General features: G+C 40.9%; 1 protein-coding gene across 5 annotated transcripts in view; it reads left to right on the top strand.

Annotated features, from left to right (window-relative positions):
- PTPRD (protein tyrosine phosphatase receptor type D) overlaps positions 1-16,990 on the top strand; it is a 2,140,771-nt gene that overhangs the window by 849,246 nt on the left and 1,274,535 nt on the right. The window lies entirely within an intron of this gene.

The following is a 16,990-nucleotide window of genomic DNA, read 5'->3' as shown; positions in this document are numbered from 1 at the left end:
CCAATTTTTCATAACAATGCAAAACCATTATCACAGATGTAATGGCCTTACATAGTTACCAAAGTTCTTACTTTCACACTAATGCAAAAGCATAACTGCACTGTAACACCATCTTCTATCTACCATAGGCATCTGTAATATCTGAGCACTTCACAATTGTTCCAACCTTGATAGGCAATCGTTTTGGACCAGGCTCCTGTACTGGACCCAAACCTTGGGTCCCATATGCATTTAGATTGCTGGATGTGGGCATAGTTTAACCACTGTCTGGCTCTGAGACACCTACCGACACTGGGAGACCCACAATCCAATTGGCTAGGCCTTGAAACCAGTGATGGTTCTCCCAACCCTCCCTTATAGCTGGTGCATGATATCAGAATTCCACTGAAGATGTGGGCCCTCTAGTATACTGTTTTCCTTTTGGGGGATTACATATCAGTATAAGCAAGTAGCACATAGACACTGCAAAGGACTGTCTAAACTCACACACACTTTACTCACAGAGACAGCACAAGAGATATACAGATCTATAGAAAAATAAACACCGGCATACAAGACCATGCTTCTCTTTCCTCACCCTCCTGAGTGTCCTTTGGGTCACAATCAGTGTCTTCCAAAGAGTCCAAAATTATTCAGCACCCACTCTCCCTCGGCCCCGTCTTTTAGTGGTCTGCTTGAACACACACAGGCCCTTCTGCAAGTTTTGTTCAAGAGTCCCAGCATGAGAACTCATACCCCAGACTTGTGCATTCACATGCACAAACCCATTTGTCTTATATAAAAAATAATTAGCAAATCAATAGTTCCCCTGCCCCGCAAAGAGTCTGCATTGTCTTGCTAATCCAAGTTTATTCAATTGTTGATGATCCTTACTGTCTGTCCCATTCAGGGGAAGACTCCCAAGTGCTAGTGTCCCCTCCCCTTAATACAAGAGGTATGATTTAATAATACAGTGAAAGACAGCCATATGTTTATAAACATACAGAGAGTTCATAAAGTCAAACTGGAATTCATAAATTCACATGGACAGATTTCCAGACTGTCACAACAATCTCTAATGTTTTCATTCTCACGCAATTCCTGTGAGGGAGGGAAGAGCTATTAACCCCATTTTTACAGCTGGGAAAGAGCAAGACTAAGGGACAGATTTTTTAAAGTTATTTAAGTTCCTAAAGATGCAGACAACTGCCTAGTCACTTTTGAAAATCCCACTTGATACGTAGTTGCATCTTTAGGCTCCTACAAACCCTTTTTTAAAAATTTGGCCCTAAGTGACTTGCCCATAGTCACACAGGGGTATTTAACCCAAGTCTCCAAGTCTTAAACTAGTGCTGTAATCACTGGACCATCCTCCCTCACTAAATCCCCTAAATTTTGTGACATGGGGAGGTAGGTATTTAGAAAAATAAAAAAACTTTTGGAGCCTTGAGAGTCCCTTGCTTATATATGATACACATTCTTAGGAGATGTGCACATGACAACACCCAAGTACTCAATGATAACTTGAGATTCTTCTTTTTATTTTTTATGTTGAAAATATCAATGGCATCTTTTCAAATAGGATATTCTTCATGGAGTTTGGAATATCCTCTGGATTTCCATATTTGTGGTGGTGGTGTTCAGGTGGTGTTTTGATTTGCTTTAAATCTAATGTTCTGTTAGATTTTTTGTTTGTTTTGTTTTTAATAAACCCTAGCTGCTTGTTACATAATTTTTACTTTCCTGTTTCTGCACAACAGGCTGGCTGGCTGTGCAACCTGCAGAACAATCTTGCACTGGTGCATGGGTGGACTAGATGATTTCATAGATTTTTCCAGTTTCTATCATCTGTGACTCTAAAACCTTGAACTCAAAGCTATACTGTTATGAGAAATGAGTTTGTTTTAACCATGAGGGCATTAAAAAGATCTGGGTAGAAACAGGGCAGGGAGAGACATAGAAACATGAAAGGAGAAAGTCAGCATTTGAAGGATAGATAATTATAAGAACATGAAGAAAATGATGCCCTAAATATAGGGAATAGTGCTGTGTGAATAACTGATTTTTCAGTTTGCTGGCAGAGCTGGTTGTTTTTGTTTTTATTGTTTTGGATCCAATCAAAATGAAAAGTTTTGGAAATTTTTGGTAAACCAAAAAGTTTAAGAAAAAAGTTGAATGAAATATTTTGTTTTATCTAAAATAATTTTGTTTAAATGTAAAGTTACTTTTTAAAATAAATTTGAAGGACATTTCAAACTGAAGCGTTGTTTTGGACAGAAAAATTAAAACCTTTTGTTTAGAAAATGTTGAAACAAAACAAAACAAAAAATTTGGATGAAAAAATTGGCAAATTCAACATAAATTTATGAAAACTCTCAGTCAATCCAAATCTATATTTCATTGTGGGGGAGGGGAAGGTTTTGGTTGGAAAAAATTTGCTGAGCTTTTATTGAGATGTCTTGAAAAGTCTTCCCAAGGCTTTTCCATCCTGTTATTCATACTTTCTAATGGTTTATTCGTTCTTGATTGTCTGTTGCTCTGTTTTAGGCTTCACCAGTAAATAACCACCATTCATTTAATAAGTTGTAATTATTAAAAGTGATCATTACTCTTAGTGTGAAGTGGTGATAGATGAACATATTTAAAGCAAGCTGAACACCCAGAATCAATATACTGGACCAAGTTTGCCATACTCGTTTTATTGGCTTTACTTTCTTTGGATGAAAGGGAATTTAGAGTTGTTCAATGGACTATCATTTGAAGTAATGGGATGGAATAGGCCATATCTACACTATAGAGTTTACAGCGGCAGAGCTGTGTTGATGTGGCTGCTCCACTATAAGATCTCTCGTGTAGCCACTCTATGCCAATGGGAGAGAGCTTTCCCATCAACATAATTAAACTGCTCCCAACGAGTGGCGGTAGCTATGTCAGCAGGAGAGCGTCAGTGTAACTTGTGTTGTTTTTTCACACACCTGAGTGACATAAGTTATACCGACAAAAGTGCTAGTGTAGATATAAGAGAGGTAAAATGTATACTGAACATCAGGAAAACATCCTGAGAGATGGGAAGTGGTGGGAGCCCTTTTACTGGGTGCATTTAAAAATATTTATAAAACACCAGAACTTACAGTGTACAGAAACACCCTTCACTAATAATAGAATGGATTGATTGACCACATGGGATTCTTCAATAGCTAATATCTATGATTTGTATTAATTGTTTTAAAAAAACAAAAATGTTTCTGCTTCAATATTGAAAAATGTGTCTCACATTCTTAATGTCAGGTTTCAGAGTAACAGCCGTGTTAGTCTGTATTCGCAAAAAGAAAAGGAGTACTTGTGGCACCTTAGAGACTAACCAATTTATTTGAGCATAAGCTTTCGTGAGCTACAGCTCACTTCATCGGATGCATCCGATTCTTAATGTGTTAACCTATGTGATTTCATCCAACCCTGCATAACTGGTAGTGTGCAGTTAAACAGGTCTAGCCACAAGGAATCAACTGGTGCCAATATGTGTACATAAAAGAACATGATGACTGGTTTATTGCAACATCCTAATGTAGCCCTGAAACAGAAGTAGGACAGCTGAAAGCAGAGGGAAACTGGTATGTAAGTCTGTTTGAATACTGCCATTAAACTTCCAATGGTGACAGCATGCAGCTTATAGGGCATGCTGATTGTTTACGTGCTCCTATTCATTCTGCTTCAGGTGTGACTGTGTAAAGTACAGTGGCTACTCAAATGCTGCTGATTGCAGAATGATTGACTCAGCCCATTGTCATGTATAACACAGTGTTCCACCAGAGGCAAGGGGATTGCAAGATCATATAAAATAAACACTCCAAACAGACTGATACACTTCTCTTGCAGTTTATACAGCTTTACAATTCTACAGTTGTAACATGAGTGAATTGAATTTCTGCCAACTCAGACACCAGTGCAGGACAGTGAGTTCCTCCTCCTCAAATAAGAGGCAGCAGCACAGGAAGTCAGCACTCTTGAAATGTTTGGCATGTTTCAGGATTCTTGCTGTTATCTTTCCAGTTTACTTTTCTGTCTTCATAAGGTCTCTAGCAGTTTTGTAGGTTGTTGTGGTTTTTTTTGTAACAGTAAGAAAACAAGTACTCCTTTTCTTTTTGCGAATACAGACTAACATGGCTGCTACTCTGAAATAAGAAAACAATCAATAGGAAAACTTATAAAAATGCCATATCTGCAATTCTCCATTCTCACCTGCTATTTCCATGTCATTTGGAGGGCACTGCACCCTTACAAAGACACTCACCTGTGAGCTATGTCCTTCCGGGCTCAGATGGATTCAGAAGACACTTAATCCCAGTATGTGGGCATAAACTGAATTTAGAGTGATAGCGCTACTATACAAATAAGCAGAACTCTTGTAGGAAGTTCTGGGCCAAACTCTGAAAGTCATGGCATCCTACCATAGCCCTTGATGATTCCTATCCCAATACTTACTTACCTGTGGGAAGAAGGGAGGGACACTTGTTGTGTTATAGACCATATTCAAATTCATGGAAAGAGGATATAGAAATAGATTATTGTTCTTTCTTTCGCCTTTACTACCCAAAGCACAGCACCTGGCAGGGAAACTAAAACATGAATTTTTTTTAATGGCTAGCAAACTCATTTTCTTTTTAAGCTCTTACTGGGGAAAGCTTAGTGGAGGGAATATGTGGAGTTGGGGGAATTCATCACATGATTAGACTGAAATATTTAAAAAATCAAGATGCTGGTTTATGAAGATGCCTCTTCACTGTTTTTCTGCTTGAATAATAAATGTTTTCAGCAGGCACTTGGAAGGGTGGGATTGCAATACGATCTTTGGTGATATGAAGCCCTTCATTGAAAAGGGATTTTTTTTTTTATGGGGGATAGGAGTAGAAAGGATGCAGTCTCTGAGCATGCCCCTTGCCACTGCAGTATCCTGCCTCCGTTTCCCTTCAGGTTCCTGGAAATAATCAGCTCACATCAAAAATCTCTACAAACTTTTTCACGAGTTCTCCCTCTCTTGGGGTCTAATGTGTTACACAAAGACCTGCTCAAATGGCCTCTTTTGGTCTTAAAAGGCCATTAGGCCATTACAAGGTGAAAATGGGGAAAATTCTATCAAGGATTTTCATATCTTGAAAAGGTAAATTCCCTAAAATGGAATATGTATTCTGTGTGAGTCTCTTGTGAAAGGAGAGGGGACAACTGGCCATGAGGCCTATTGACAACAGCAGGAGACCTGGTTTCCATTTCCAGGCGTAATCTCTTGTATCAGAGTCCATCAAGATTTGCCTCATAATGTTCTTCTGGATGGATCTCATCTTATTTCTACTGTGAGGCAATGCTATCACCTTTATCATGAAGAATTCCTCCAGCTGCCTAAGAAGTGACCCTGATAGTCTTTGAAGGAATCCCAGTCAGTCATCCTTAATCAGAAGATTTTAGCTACTATTACAGAAAGTCATATGTGATTATGTGGGACAAAGTAGAGTGACAATATCCATGGGGTTCTGATGATGTAATGGTAGTTGAGCTGTTTGCATAGCAAAAAATGGAGAGGAATATACTGCCATTCAAAAGCTATGTTTATATAATCCAAAATTTTGAAGAAGTGCTTACCAGGCTGTATTTGATGTAACTCCCTGATAAAGTATAGAATCATAGAATCATAGAATATCAGGGTTGGAAGGGACCTCAGGAGGTCATCTAGTCCAACCCCCTGCTCAAAGCAGGACCAATCCCCAATCAAATCATCCCAGCCAGGGCTTTGTCAAGCCTGACCTTAAAAACTTCCAAGGAAGGAGATTCTACCACCTCCCTAGGTAACGGATTCCAGTGTTTCACCACCCTCCTAGTGAAAAAGTTTTTCCTAATATCCAACCTAAACCTCCCCCACTGCAACTTGAGACCATTACTCCTTGTCCTGTCCTCTTCTACCACTGAGAATAGTCTAGAACCATCCTCTCTGGAACCACCTCTCAGGTAGTTGAAAGCAGCTATCAAATCCCTCCTCATTCTTCTCTTCTGCAGACTAAACAATCCCAGCTCCCTCAGCCTCTCCTCATAAGTCATGTGTTCCAGACCCCTAATCATTTTTGTTGCCCTTCGCTGGACTCTCTCCAATTTACCCACATCCTTCTTGTAGTGTGGGGCCCAAAACTGGACACAGTACTCCAGATGAGGCCTCACCAATGTCGAATAGAGGGGAACGATCACGTCCCTCGATCTGCTCGCTATGCCCCTACTTATACATCCCAAAATGCCATTGGCCTTCTTGGCAACAAGGGCACACTGCTGACTCATATCCAGCTTCTCGTCCACTGTAATCCCTAGGTCCTTTTCCGCAGAACTGCTGCCTAGCCATTCAGTCCCTAGTGTGTAGCTGTGCATTGGGTTCTTCCGTCCTAAGTGCAGGACCCTGCACTTATCCTTATTGAACCTCATCAGGTTTCTTTTGGCCCAATCCTCCAATTTGTCTAGGTCCCTCTGTATCCTATCCCTACTTTCCAGCGTATCTACCACTCCTCCCGTTTAGTATCATCCGCAAATTTGCTGAGAGTGCAATCCACACCATCCTCCAGATCATTTATGAAGCTATTGAACAAAACCGGCCCCAGGACCGACCCCTGGGGCACTCCACTTGACACTGGCTGCCAACTAGACATGGAGCCATTGATCACTACTCGTTGAGCCCGACAATCTAGCCAACTTTCTACCCACCTTATAGTGCATTCATCCAGCCCATACTTCCTTAACTTGCTGACAAGAATACTGTGGGAGACCGTGTCAAAAGCTTTGCTAAAGTCAAGAAACAATACATCCACTGCTTTCCCTTCATCCACAGAACCAGTAATCTCATCATAGAAGGCGATTAGATTAGTCAGGCATGACCTTCCCTTGGTGAATCCATGCTGACTGTTCCTGATCACTTTCCTCTTGTGTAAGTGCTTCAGGATTGATTCCTTGAGGACCTGCTCCATGATTTTTCAGTACTTCCATAAGATGTACAAAGTAGGTGAAGCATTAATGGGTGTTCAGTATTGTTCTCAGATCTATTAAAACAGAGCAAAAACTGTAACATTTTACCTGTGAATGCTGCTTCTGAATCTCAATACATCAGGCCAGGCTGAATTTTAGCTCATTATCTTTAGTTTGAAGTTATATAATTAGTAGGTTCTTGGGCTTATTCAGGTCCAATAGCTCTTTGTTGTTCGGCTATACCAAAAGGAGGACTGTAGACACTTGATATGGTTTTAATCAGGCTTCAACTTTATTATTGGATGTCTGGGACTACTTGCAAATAAAAGGTTACACAGAAGGTATCCTCATGTTTATTCAAGAACTACCTGTGGGGCTTCCACCAGCCCCTTTTTTTTCTCATCCAAATCCCCAAAGCAATCCATTGCTTGGACCTTACCATCAATCCACTCTTGTAGGAGGGTTAAGGTAGGCTATAAGAAAGGGGGCTCCTTGGCATACCATTAATAGGAGCCCCGAATCCTCCTGTCATGTTCCATTCCTTTAGCCAGCACCTCCTTTTTAAGTCTTTTACCAGGCCATTTATCTGGTCACTGTATCCCTTCCCTACGGAGTGCCTGCACTGGACATACGCCCCACACTTGCATAATGAGTTGCGACCTCTAGCCTAACCCCCTTCGCGTGTCATGTCGTCAAAGCTATCCCTGAACCCGCTGTGGGGAAGATGAGGAAAAGCCCCACTCTACTTAGGCCAATCTAGTGATGAGAGAGAAATTCTTTCCCAGCCCTCCTAAAAGGGGCGATTAACACAATGCCCACACCAGGTCCTGACCAAAACTGATATTTTGCCACCTAAAGGAGAGAGAGGGTGGGTGCTGCCTTACCTGCTCCATGGAAAAGGGCTTCTCCTGCCAGGGCTTGCTCCTTTTCAACCTTTCCATCCTTCTGCCCAGGGGATGAGTCTGTGTCACCACATTGACCCATTCACCCTTTTTGCAGCAGCTTCTGACCTCCCACCCATAGAGCACTGTTCCCTTTCCCTTGGTGAGCTGGACAACATTCCCCCTCTCCCCCCACTTAAAGGTGCGGTGTGGTCATTAGTCTTAAATCAGGAGTACATCAGGCTCAATCCCATGACCAGTCATTTGGGGCCATCCTCTGTGAGCAGAGTGAGTACTCCTTCTCCCAACATTACCCATCTGTTGTCTGGTAAGGCTTATCTTCATTACTTTTGGGTCTGTATAGGAAGCTTCTAAAATCATTTATGCTCTTTACATATATTTATGTGCATATAATATAAAAAGTGGGGGTCTGTTCTTATACTGTTCAGTCCAAACAATAAACTTCATCTGTTCTCATTGTAAAAAGTCTTCCCTTTACCTCATTAATCATTTCTGGTCCACTGAGTGTAAATTTTTTCTTCTGCATAACATGAGGGAAGAAGTAATATTGAGGACAAAATATTGTATCTCATCTTTTACCTAACTCAGCCATTCATTTGTAAGGTCTTCTCCAATGCGCAAATAAGCACCATTATCTTGGGTTTCTCTTTATTGACACTGTAGTCTGATCTTTTTGTAACTGCAAAATGTGAACACTTCAAAGACTATTAGATAGAGATGGGCCAGATAAGATGAGTTTGAGAAATGAAGGCTTTGGGGGGGTATAAAGACTACACAGATTCAGAAGCCTTCATTTTGATTTAGAGAATGGACATAATTGTGTGTCCTAGGGTGGACTCAAGCCTGCTGTATGGGTGGAAAAACTTAAAGGTGGTAGAGTCTCCATAGGAATGATGAGGAACTACTGGTAATGCATTTAGACATTTGTTTTTATATGTATCTGCTGTGTGCTTTTATCTTTAAATAAACATACACTGCTTTGGAAGAGTTGTTTGATTCCTGGTAAACCACTGTCATTATCCTTGGAGAGAAAACAAAGAGCAGGAACTGAACATTAGTCAGACCTGCTATGGATAATCACAGTGAAGTGCCAAGGGGCTGCAAGCCTAAACACCTGGTCAAGAGTGAGTGAGATATGAGTCTCTGCCAAAAGAGAGATGATGGCAAGATGCCTGAGATCAGGGATGGCATTTCTTGGGCAGAGAAGAGACAGAGGAGAGTTACAGTGCAGTTACCCTGAAACTGACAGATACCATAGCTGGCATCTCTCAGACGTCCATTTGGGGACAATGGCTTTAAACTCTTGCAGTCAGTCTGCATGAGCACTGCCTGGTAGAGGCAGCCCTGGTGATGTGATAACAACAGTGCAACAGACTAGGCCTTCCATGAGTTTTTTGTAATGCAGATATTTGTCCAATATATATGGAATTAAGTTTGCTAACTCATTTTCTATAAGCCACCAAACAGCCATTAGAATGACTACTGTTACACCCTAGTAACTGGAGTACAAAACATTTATGGATTAATACCTCTGATGGTGTACATTAGCATAACTTCACTGACTCCTTTGGAGGTTTACTAATTTACACCAGCTGGGGATCTGGCCCAATAAAAGTACAGGCTTTCAGACCATAATTTTATAGTGTGATTGTGTTGTATGTCCACTGGGGCCTCAGCCAACTGGGGGGCCATGAAAAAATCTGCTGAACCCTGGCTGCCGGGCGGGTCAGGGAAGCCCCCATGCCCTGACCTGGCTCCCTGGCAGCAGCGCCAGCTGGGTGGGTGGGATGGGCGAAGCCCCCCAAAGCAGCCCCCAATCCGACCATCCCCGGAAAAAGCCGTGGGATGGGGGAAGCCCCCCCTCGCGGCAGCCTCCTACCCTGTCCCCAGTAGAAGCTATAAAGGCAACAGGGGAAGCCCCTGTGCCTGACCCCACTCTCCAGCAGAAGTGCTGGGCAGGCAGGTCGGGAGAAGCCCCAGCACCTGGACCCCCGCTGCAGACCTGGGCCTGGAGGAGCTCTCACTCCCTGCTGTGCCCAAGGGCTGTGGCATGGGAATAGAGCTTCTCCGGTCTTGGGGCTGCGGGGGAAGGGGGGACAGAAAGGAGCTAAAGGGGTTACAGGACTGCAGTGGGGGGCAGAATGGGTGTGGCGCTGCAGGCAGAATGGATGGGAAGAGGCACCCCACTTGCTCTGGCCCAGGGCCCCAGGAAATCTTAATCTGCCTCTGTATATGTCCCCTGCTGTCTTCCAATAAGCTTGTGATTGTTTTGGTTGATAGAATTTCTAGATGAATTGTTTAGTGGGTTTGGAGAAGTTGTTTTAAAACCTCCTCTGTAATGTGTACCCAAAATTATAATAGGTACATATTGAAGATGTCAAAGATGTATTTCAAATAGACTTGTGTAAAAGGGGTCACCATTGCCTCCTGAGCACCCCCTTGTGGCTGTGTGTGGCTCTGTTGTGGCCTGCATTAGTCTCACCCACTTAATGAGGTACCAGTGAAGTCACTTAAACAGCCCAGTCAAGGAGAAGCCAAACACTCTACAGTAGTATATCTCCCCTTAATAAAGCCTTCTTAAAGGAGCATTTGAATGAGGATTTAAAGGCTCTCACCTCAGAGTCCAGATACTTTTGTTTTGTGACTTTTAAATTGTACCTAGATTCCAGCGGCAGCTCCTTCTGCTCTAAGGCCTCAGGTTTCTCCATTGCCTGGAGAGCTCTTCATTCTTGCCCCTGTTCTCTCCCAGTCCTCTCTGCCTAGAGAGCTTTTGCCTAGTTCAGGCATGCTGGGAGCTCTCTTCCTCTGGAACTTCCTTTCCTCAAGAGCTTTTCCTGCTAGCTCTCCTAAGCCTTTTATTAGCCCCAGGGGGCTCCCCGCTCCACCAGGTGATTCATCCCTTTGAGTGGAGCTTGTTACGGGTAACCTGGGCATCTGCCTCACTTAAAGGGCCAGCCAAGTGATAGCATGCAATTGAGGTTCTTCCCTACGTGATATTCAAATAAGATAGTTCACACAAGGTTTTGTTCTGATCTAATATAATACACAATAAGGTCCCAAAGAAAACAGTGATCAAATAACTGATTTGATAACCTGCTTTATTACTTGTGTTCAAGTGCAGTGCAGCGAAGGAACGTGCAATAGTGCCAATGCAGTGAGAGTGAGAAAATAACCTAATCTTTTATATCGATCTCTGACAGTTCATAAGGAACAAGCACACTGATTTATAGCCCTGATTAAGGAAAGTATCCCTATTCAGGACAGCATATAGGCATGTGCTTAGACCCATTGAAATAATTGGGACATGAGTCTGTGCTTAAATTTCAGCACATGCTTAAATGTTTTCCTGGACTGGGGCCTTGGTCAGTATTTTGGTTTCCTATTTGTAGTCAATATATAAGGCTACCATACATGCCTGATTGTAAAAATATTTAAAATAATAGATAATTAATCAAAAATTTGACCACAGCTGTTGGAGAGCTAGTCATTTTTTTTTCAGGAACGTAGTTTAATATTGCAGCTTTAAATGGCAGTGCAAATAGTATTATTTATCCCTGGGTAATACCAGTGGAATAAACACTAGTCACACTATATAAAATGTTCTGCCATGCAGGTTCTCTGCAGATTTAAATGGTAAGAGAATATTTCTGCAGTCATAAGCAAAATCTTGCACTACTGGTGTGATCAGAAGTTACTGGTACCTCATTAGCTATAACAGCGTAGGCAGGTAGTGATGTTCAGATAGTGCTGTATCTTATGCAAAAGAAGCCCTGAATGTTTTTCACCACACACATTTGTGAGAGACAATTGGTGTAACTAAGCATGCATCTTATGTCTGAGTTGTCATAGAAATCAATTGCTGAAAAATGTAGTGAATAGGCAATGACCAGAATGTATCAAACTTGGAAGACAGAAGGGCAATAGGTAATACTAATCAATCATTATGGGGGGAAAACCTAATTAATTACAGTAGTAATTATGAACTGATAAAGACAGAATGTACATTTCAAGTGGCACTTCAGGAGTAGTTTGCAGTGCCTTGTACAATTTCGTGAGCAAGAGATAGTCTCATCCTGTATTACAACTTGACATCCAAATGGTTAGATCACATTTCAGAGTGACTATGTTATCTCTTGGGTAATGGTTAAATGCTGATAAAAGATTGTGAAGCTCAGTGGAAAGATGGGACTCCTATTTATCTGGTGCTATCAGTCTGAAGAATCAATGAATTAAGCAAGATAGGCAGCACTCAGGCTATGCTCCTATTGTCAATAGGCTACCATTTGGGTGTCTCAGGTGTCAGGGTGGATGTGATCCAAATGGGCAGTGGGGAGACCAGTTGACAGCATGCATACATTAATGACAGCTTCAATAAATCCTTGCTCTTGTTATGGAACTTAATAAATGAGCTTCTGTGTCTGAAATGTCTAATGCTGCTTACGTATGGAATATATGCAGTGTGAAAAGGGGAGTGGAGTGAGTTTAATGGCTGTCAGTTTTGTATGGCTTTTTGTTATACTTATTTCAGACCTAGAAGGCACTGGGAATTCAGAATGGCAAGGTTGTCAGGGGTAAAAATATGCAGCCTATCTGTTAGAAAACAGCACAGAAATAAGAATTATATATATTTTTCATGCAGTACCTTAGTAACAGTCACCCAAATAATGATTCAGGATTCTCAGATGCCAAATAGGGGGAAGGGATCGTTACATATTACTTTTATTTTTTACAAAATCCTTAGTTATTAATTAGCTTATTTGAATGCCATATGCCTACCTATATAATACAACCAAACAAAAATGCAAGCTAAATGAAACTAGGGTGGTGTATGTGGTTGTTGTGGTTTTTTTATATATTCTTTGGGGTTTGTTTGTTTGTTTATATGACTAGATAAAACTTTGCTGACACAAATCATTATTTACTTTTGTCCATAACTGAAAACATTACCCATGCTCCTCATGGACTCATAAATTTTAAGGCTGAAAGGGACCGTAATGATCATCTAGTCAGTCCTTTTGCATATGGCAGGCCACAGAACCTCACCCACTCACTCCTCTAGTAGACCCCTTAACCTCTGGCTGAGTTACTGAAGTTCTCAAATCATGTTTAAAGACTTCAAGTTACAGAGAATGCATCATTAACTCTAGTTTAAACCTGCAGGTAACCTATGCCCCATGATGCAGAGGAAGGCAAAAACACTCCATGGTCTCTGCCAATCTGACCTGGGGAAAATTCCTTCCAAACCCCAAGTATGGTGATCAGCTGGACCCTGAGCAAGACCCACCAGCCAGCCACTTGGGAACAAATTCTCTATATTAACTCAGCGCCCTCCCCATCTAGTGCCCCATATCTGGCCATTGGGGATTTTTGATACTAGCAGGTGCAGATGGGCCACATGCCTTTGCAGGCAATCTCATCATGCTCTCCATGAATTTATCAAGCTCAGACTTGAAGCCATTTAGGATTTTGGCCTCACTGCTCCCCTTGGAAGGCTGTTCTAGAACTTCAGTCCTCAGATGGTTAGAAACCATCTAATTTCAAACCTAAACTTCTTGATGTCCAGTGTATATCCATTTGTGCTTGTATCAACATTGGCCCTTAACTTAAATAACTCCTCTCCTCCCTGATATTTATCCCTCTAATATATTTATAGACAGCAATCATATCTCCCTTCAGCCTTCATCTGGTTAGGATAAACAAGCCAATCTCCTTTAGTCTCCTCTCGTAAGGTAGGTTTTCCATTCCTCTGATTATCCCAGTAGCCCTTCTCTGCACCTGCTCCATGAATTCATCTTTCTTAAGCATAGGAGACCAGACCTGCACACACTATTCCAGATGAGGTCTCATCGGTGCCTTGTATAAGGGCAATAACACTTCCCTGTCTCTACTGGGAAATACCTCAGCTGATGCATCCGAGCATTGAATTAGCCTTTTTTACAGCCTCATCACATAGTCATCTTGTGATAAAGCAATACAGCCAGGTCTTTCTCCTCCTGTGTTGCTTTCAACTGATATGTTCCCAGCTTATAGCAAAAAATCTCTTTGTTAGTCCCTAGTGCATGACATACTGTCTCACTGTTAACTTGTGCTTCCCCTGTCTGTTGTACCCACCTGTTAGAGAAACCAGGGGAGTAAGGGTAATATCTTTTATTGGATCAACTTCTGCTGGTGAGAGAGATAAGCTTTTGGCTTGAGGAATAGCTCTGTGTCTCTCAAAAGCTTGTCTCTCTCATAGCAGAAGTTGGCCCAATAGACGATATTACCTCACAACCTGGTCTCTATGCTATCCTGGGACCGACCTGGCTACATTGTGTCCACCTGTGTTATCTGTCATTTTAGATTTAGATTCTAAGCTCTGTGGGGAAGGAGCTATGTTTCTGTCATATGTGTAGGCAGTGTCTTGCAGAATGGGGCTCAGTCTCTGAATGGGGGCTCTAGGCACTACCCTAGTACGTATAATAAACAAGCTACTAATAGAACAGATAGTCTTGATTCTTGTTGATTCAGGCTTGCTCAGACTAAAACAAACCAAAACCTTGGAATGAGGTACCTCAAGCCCAGATTTGGATCCCACTTTCACCCTCTAGCAATCTTCCTAGTTGCGTATACTCTTACATTGTTCCAGTATTTACACAGTGGTGGAATACAATGACTTCCCTGGGTGCCTCATTTACACCTCATTTCTGTGTACCATAACTATTAATTTAAACCCATCAATGTAGTCTTGAAATAGGGTTTTTACTATGGTAACTTGAATAGCCTCCTAAATGTCTCCGTGGGATGGTTGTGAAAAAATGAATGGCAACATCCTCATTTCAAGCATAGTCAAGTTAAGTCGTATTCAGCTTCTGAATTGTGCTCTCACTTCATGTGCATCTCCCATTAATATCAGTGGAAAATGTACACATCACTGAGGATGGAAAGGGGAAACAAAGCTGGGTAATATTGTGCAGATCTCACGAGACCTTTGCCCTTAGTCTCAGTTTATTTTTTAGACTCTGTTTATTTTACAACATCACTTGCCGAGATAACTTTCAAAACATACAGTGGTGCTGGCATAAGGGGGTTGCTTCTCTGAGACAATTACATAAATATAAGCCTGCTTTGATGCTACATATAAAGTTCTTCATTCCGCTAGTGATGTAGGCCCATTGTGGGATCCTTACAGAGATTTCTTTCCTGTGCAGCGATTTGTGTTTTTAGGTATGAGGGCATGATTTGGCCTGGAGTATTAAATAATGTTAGGAGTAGAGGTAAGCTCTATGGGCCAAATTCTGGTTCAGTGGCAAAGGTGCAATTCCCATTGACTTCACTGCAACTGTCTCTGTGGAATCAAGAATTTGTCCTCATAAATTTAGAGAGTAGCTCATTTAATAACGGTTTGTTTGAAAAGTACAATGCCAAAAAAGAAAAACAAAAAGGTAACCGTTGAGAATGTCTACCAATTATAAATATCACAGAGGGTGGTTCTGTGTTGTGCTATAACGTGGTAAAAACAGAACTGTAAGTATCCAGAGTAGGGTGACCAGACGTCCCAATTTTATAGGGACAGTCCCGATATTTAGGGCTTTTTCTTATATAGGTGCCAATTAACCCCCACCCCATCCCGATTTTTCACACATGCTATCTGGTCACCCTGATCCAGAGTATAGAGGCTTCTAAATCCAAAGCCGAAAGTTCACTTTCCAGGGATTGTCATTTCACATTAGTATCATTCTCTGAAATTTTCACCTTGTCCTCAAAAATGTCAGATATTGATGATAATAATTATCATCTTATTGAGCATGATACTTCAACCTCACCTGCCAGTTGCTTGCAGCTTGTTGGCATTTTTCAGCAAGCAGGTTTAAACTTTTGGTAGGCACTGGGAAGGGGGAAAAAACCCTAAATGCCATGGAAAATGCAAGTTAATAAGATTTGTAACATATCTTTTTCACGTAGGGAAATAATTATACTTTAATTTAAAGAAAAGATATACCTTAAAAGAAATTGGTAAATGCTAGAGGATTTACATCGTGGAAGATATTGAATTCAACAAACTATTATAGATTATTGTTTATTTCTTAAAGCACACATTTGGGGGTCATGAACTGCAAAGAAATGGAAAATGAAGGTTAAATTTTCCAACTCTGTAGAATAGTAAACAGAAAAATGGCTCTTTTTCAGCAGTTACCCATTTTAGGAGAAAAGAGAACTTGTGATAGATCATCATTTTCAAGGATACACATAAATAATTAAAATAATTTAGCATTGGCTGACAGCTGACATACGGAATGAATGCTTGCCAGAAGGGTCATCAGAGCAATTTATGCCACAAAAACAGATGTAGGAGGTTGTAAATGGAAGGAACTGGGAGATTAAGAAGTTAGATTATAAAGCAATATTTTTGAGTGATAAAAAACTATTATTTTTTCCAAGCTACAAATAATATGCAATCAGTGCTGTGGGAAATGGAACTAGAAGATCATTAAATTCATCTTGAAATAAATTATAAAGATATGCACAAAGAAAAGTAAAGGTGCTTTTTAATTGCACCTCCTTTGTACTTGTATTTTCAGTTGTATACTGGAGAACCAGATTCTTCATTGACAGCGTATCCCAAGTTCTAATCGACTTCAGTGAGTTTGGCATGTGCAGAGAATGTAGTATTAGACCCATATATAGTTTGAGCATACTGCTAAAGCACTGTTTTTTTCTGTCAATGTGGAAAAGATTAAATAACAGATAAAATACATCCGTGTAGGGTGGTGATTGACATTGGGTATGGGTAAGTGGGGTTGACGGATGTTAGCTTTATTAGTAGCAAGGCTACAATCCAGTTTTCACAAACCATTAAGATAATTTACCAGGCTGATTAACATCATGTCTGTGTAAGAACTGTGAGTATTGGTAATAACTCATGGGTATTTAACAAGCTAATGATTTACCTCTGGTTCTGATATCAGTCGGGTTTTTTTGTTTTGTTTTGTTTTCATTTTAAAGACAACAACAGTCCATTGAAACAACATTTGTTTTTAGTAGAATAGCATGTCGGGAAGAAGATTATAAATGGGTATTGTAGTTAATTACACAATTCATGTAGCATGAATGTTTTCATCAGAGAATGTCTTATGAAT

This window comes from Chelonia mydas, chromosome 5 (genome assembly GCF_015237465.2).
Source record: "Chelonia mydas isolate rCheMyd1 chromosome 5, rCheMyd1.pri.v2, whole genome shotgun sequence".
NCBI lineage: Eukaryota > Metazoa > Chordata > Testudines > Cheloniidae > Chelonia > Chelonia mydas.
Note: the sequence above shows the minus strand (reverse complement) of the source record. Positions and strands in the feature narration are given on the sequence as shown.